This window comes from Bubalus kerabau, chromosome 7 (assembly GCF_029407905.1).
Source record: "Bubalus kerabau isolate K-KA32 ecotype Philippines breed swamp buffalo chromosome 7, PCC_UOA_SB_1v2, whole genome shotgun sequence".
Taxonomy (NCBI): domain Eukaryota; kingdom Metazoa; phylum Chordata; class Mammalia; order Artiodactyla; family Bovidae; genus Bubalus; species Bubalus kerabau.
The window spans coordinates 110,265,805-110,271,161 of record NC_073630.1 but is presented as its reverse complement, the minus strand read 5'-3'; the positions used below and the strand labels follow the sequence as shown (position 1 = coordinate 110,271,161).

General features: G+C 38.7%; 1 non-coding gene across 1 annotated transcript; it reads left to right on the top strand.

Moving 5' to 3' along the window:
• The first annotated feature begins 732 nt into the window (after positions 1-732).
• TRNAA-UGC (transfer RNA alanine (anticodon UGC)) lies at positions 733-804 on the top strand. The gene has a single exon. It is a non-coding gene; the product is annotated as a tRNA-Ala (tRNA).
• Positions 805-5,357: the final 4,553 nt, after the last annotated feature.

Genomic DNA, 5,357 nt, shown 5'->3' with positions numbered 1-5,357 from the left:
TCTACAGTAAAAGATGGGAAACTGATATTAGGCCTTAAGTGTAAATGAAATAAATAAGCCATAAACATGTAAACACAGAGACAAAAGATTCAAAGAGGAGAACTGGTCTTTGCTGTGAATGTACCTAAAGCTTTGGTGGCCAGGGACTGAATTGTGCTAACTGAAAGATTTGGAGCCAGTACATACAAACTGCTGCTCTGGGTTTTTGAAGAATGTGGGGGAAATGTTGATTATATAAGGTAACTGGGAATAAATCAGAATACAAAGCTGTATATCCAATTAACTCTATAAGAAAAACTGGGAAACAGTAACCCTGCATGGAAAAGTTATCTCTGATAGTATAAATATATATTTAAAAGTATTGATAATGAGCTTATATAACTTTTATAATCACACATTTAAATAATATATAATTTAATTGGATCCTCATAAAGGAATGGATTCCTGGATCATTATGCCTTTGTCTGCTTTCTTCCATATAATCTGCTGTCACTTTTCCTGTGAAAATAATTTGTAAATTGTGGATTTACTGCCTCTATGGAAGATAAAATATTAAGTCTCTTTTAAAGCCAGAGTTGAGCTACTAACTGTGATATTCTTCAATTTCCGTTATCAAAATTACATCCACATGACATAATACTGATTTTTTTTACTAACGTAAAATAGTTTGGTTCAGGCAAGTTTCTTTGATTAAACATTGGCAAAACGTATTTAAAAGCATTGCATGAACATGGGGATGTAGCTCAGTGGTAGAGCGCATGCTTTGCATGTATGAGGTCCTGGGTTCAATCCCCAGCGTCTCCACTTCCTTCTTGTTTAATTCTTGGAGAATATAGCTAGTGCACGTATAGATTTGAATTTTAAAAAATTACATCAAGATAAATATAATTAACACTGCTTTATGTTATATATGAGGTTAAGAGAGTAAATCCAAGAAAAAAATACTTGTTTTTTTCTATTTATTTAATGTCTATAAAGAAGGCTAAACATCAAACAACTGATGCTTTCTAATTGCAGTGCTAGAGAAGACTCTTGAGAGTACCTTGGACTGCAAGGAGATCCAACCAGTCCATCCTAAAGGAAATCAACCCTGGATATTCATTGGAAGGACTGATGGTGAAGCAGAAGCTTCAATACCTTGGTCACGTGATGTGAACAAGTGGCTCATTTGAAAAGACCCTAATGCTAGGAATGATTGAAGGCAGGAGGAGAAGGGGACAACAGAGGATGAGCTGATTGAATGGCATCACCGAATCAATGGACATGAGTTTGAGTAGACTCCGGGAGTTGGTGTTGGACAGGGAAGCCTAGCGTACTGCATTTCATGGGGTTTCAGAGTCAGACATGACTGAGCAACTGAACAACAATATCTATATAAGATGATGGATATTCACTTATTGTGATCATCATTTTATGATGTATGCATGTCAAACCATTGTGCTGTACACCTTAAACTTATACAGTGCTGTAGTCAGTTATCACAATAAACTGGAAGAAAAATAGTTTTTGATCATCAAAAAAAGAAAGAAAAACTGCTGTGGGAGCCAAACAAGAAACAGCATTTGTGCTGGATTTTGGTAGCTCTTATAGTAGCTCGTGACTGCCACTAGGTGATGGAGATCATACATGGGAGCTTTCTTAATATGAACCTGAAATCCCAAACAAGAGACCAACATACCACAGAAAATAAGTGATTTAACTGAAAGTTAAATAGCTGTGTCCTTGTGTATTCATTGGCTTGATTCTGTTTCTGAGACTATCTGGTTATTAAATAATATCAAAGAGAAAGAGTCACAAACAATGGCATAAATTCCACCTCTCCTTCTATTCCAAAAGCTTCACTGTGAATGGAAAGTTCTCCTTTGAGTCACAAATCTTGAAGATAAGAGATGGGACAGGTAAGCACCTTGAACTGCAAGCACCTTATTTCAGCTTGTCTGGATTGGTGGTCAGAGGAGGCTGGTGGGCTACAGTCCATGGGGTTGCAGAGTTTGACATGACTGATCACTAGTCAGCAGCAGCATGACGGGTGGGATTATAAAGATGAGGGGACCAGGGTTTACTAGGACCTAGATGTTAAAAACACAGATGTACCCAGGTAGTACTTAGAACAACTTGTGATTCATCCTGTATAGAACAGAGTCATTCACTTTGCTTCTAGCATTTCTGAGATGGTGGCCCAGATCCTGCTCTTCTACTCTTCAGCCTTAAGTAGGTCAGTTAGCATCTACCATCCTTGAGTTCCCAATGGCTCAAGTGGGTAAAGAATGTACCTATAATGCAGAAGATCCTGGAATTGTGGGTTTGATCCCTGGGTCAGGAAGATTCCCCCAGAGGTGGGGGTGGGGACTGGTGACCCCTTCCAATATTTTTGCTGGAAAACATGACTGAGTGACTAAGCACACACACAGCCTTCAAATTTGCAAAATGAAGAACTATGTTCTGTTTCTTGCATGAATGTGAAGTAAATTAAAGAAGGTATGTGAAAAAAAAAATTATCTGGTAAATTGTAGGTTTGTGAAAATGACTGAGGTTTTCCTTTCCCTTTTGTTACCTCTTTCTGTAACATCATGCGAAATGAAAGCCTGAAGCAGTAGAGGAATACATTTCTGAGAATCCAGGTCTATGTTTTTCCGGAAACTGAGTGCAACCACAGATTCATAATAGATGATTCATTCAGTTCGGGTTTTCCTAAATGGAGCATCTCTGGACCAGAATCTAACTATACCTGGAATTCTCCATTGCCCAGAGGGTGATTTCACATGGGCACTGGATTTGGGCAACTCTTTGATGCTCTACATATAAATATAATGATTTGTATAAATATTTTTTCTATCATATTACAAGACTGTGGGATTTCATTTACATCCCCCAGCTGATCTCATTATACAATATTTTATCTCCCACTTTCTATCTGTCCCCAGTTAATTGGGTCCTGTGGTATTACTCTGTCTGAAAAGGCAATTTCTGCTTCAGAATTTCAGATTTTGGCTTATAAGTGCATTGGTGTTGATAAAGTGAGGTTATATGTAGATAGGAAGCACAGGAGGCTTCCTGGAGGCCTTATCTCCTTCCTTAATGTCTATTAAGTCAATGTTTGGGGGTTTTATCTGCCTATGCCCAGCATTCTGATAGGCAATATACCCAAAGCCACCTCCTCTCCTCATTAAGTTGATTCAGTTTCAACTTTCCCATCAAGATGCTCTGCCCCAGTGAACATTTGGCCTCATGTCTGTTTTTATTATTTCCAGCTGTCAGTTTGAAAAACGGTGACTGCCTATCTTCCTTTCCTATTTTGCATCATCAGCAGAATTAGCCGGGTGCTTCCTGTTTGTAGAAGGCTCACCGTCACCTTCCACCAGAGGCGCTGAGTCTGCACAGCTGGCCAAGATCAGTAGATGACTGGCAGGGGACTCAGCCCGGGATTGCGCTAGTTGAAAAGACATGGGCATGGAATGTGTGCTCTGGGCACCAGCAGCAGTGAGTGAGTTTCCACTTGGACAAAGCAGCTGAGGAGGGGAGACCACGTAGAAGGTGAGAGGAGGAACCTGGGGTGGAAAAAAGAGGCAGGAGGGCCATGCTGAGTCTCTCTAAGGCTCCCCCTTTATTAGACTAAAGAAAAATATGTCAATTTCCAATTCTAGAAGCAGTTCCATGGACTATGAAACTTGCTGTCAAAGAGCTTGTGGAAATCCAGATATATCTGGCTCCCTCTCTTAAGTTCCCTTCCTTTTCCCTTCGCTACACTCAGTTCTACGTGTCTGACAACACTCAACTCAGAGGTCATCTTCCTTTTCCATCCCTACATCCTCAGCATGGTGGATTCACCCTTTATCTGTGCTCTCACACACACCTACTCTCAGCCCTATCTTCACACATACCACATTGAGTTGTAACCATTGACACACCTGCCTTTTCTACCCAACATCAGAGGATCCAGTTGATTCATCTCTGCACCCAAGAGGTAAGGCTTTGGTGAGAAAAGGAGAGATGCATTGAGGTAATTACCAGCACTACAAGGACCATGTATCTGCAGATTGTGTGAGGACAGCCTCTAGCAGGGTCATACAGGTGGAATGAAGGGTAATTTGAATCATGGTATCACGACACTGAGCCTGGCGCCATTTCTGACAGGTGGTAGATTTCAAATAAAGTCTTCACTCTATGAACAAATATTTGAACAAATAGATGGATGAAGGAACAGGTGAATAAATGAAGGAAGGAATGGTTTTCACTCAGTCTTCTGCTTTACCATGAAGACTGTCAAAACAGGAGATAAGACATTCATTTAGATAAAGCACTGTTTGGAAAACACTGGCATAGGTTAGTAAAAATCAATGAATCTGAGTTCCTCAGAATAACATGAATAAAATAGAAAAAAGAAAAATCTATATGTTTGGGTTAGGTAGTTTCTATGAAATACCCAATGTGTGAGTAGAAATGCCCTTTCTATTCTTTAAAGATAACCATTTGGTATTTGAACTTCTCTTTACAGAGTAATCAGTGACCCTCCCATTGATGGGTTATATGAACATTTCAGTTAATATATAGGATTTGTGCTGAATATGGACAGTGTTTCAAAATAACATGTGTGGTGGTAGAAACAAGCAATTTGGTTCATGCTACATTAAAAATAATCATAAAAATAAAAGAAACAATGATGAGTTTAAATTCCATCTCAAAGATATTTGCACGTAGCTTTACAAAGATTGGTACCCATACAACCCTGAAGGGCACATCACTCCAATCATTAAAGGTTTCTATTTTTCTCAAAGCAATTAAGAAAAGAAAAAAAGTACCACACTAAACTAATGCTTCAGTGGGCTAAAACTCTCTCCATTTGAACCACTTGTTTTTTTTCTTTCTTTTTCTTTTTTTTTAATAACCGTTCACTCATCAGCTCAAGGGAAAAAAAAAAAAAAAAGCATCTATAAAATTGGCAAACATCATGGAAATGAACCTCCCTTCCAAAACCTGCTTACTGAAAGGAGAGCAAGAGAACATAATTGTCTGGCTAAAAGGACCCCCATAACAAAGATGATTAGAAAGCTTTTATATATTTCCTAAACCACTTCTCCTTCAGCTGGTTTTTGGCCAAGCTTGGATCTATAAAAGCCAACTACTGGCTTTTTAATCATTTTAGGACTCAGGGTTGCAGTAAACATATTTTTTGTGTGTCATCTTTATATTTGTTCATTTTTTCATTGACTAAGAAAATGTTGTTTTGTGATTTTTCTGTGTTCCAGTCACTCTGCTAGACACCTAATATGCCATGGTGCCTGAAGTTGATGTGTTTCTAGGTATAATGAAGGTTATAATGGGGGGGAAGGGGAGCATAATATAAAATATAATCAGAC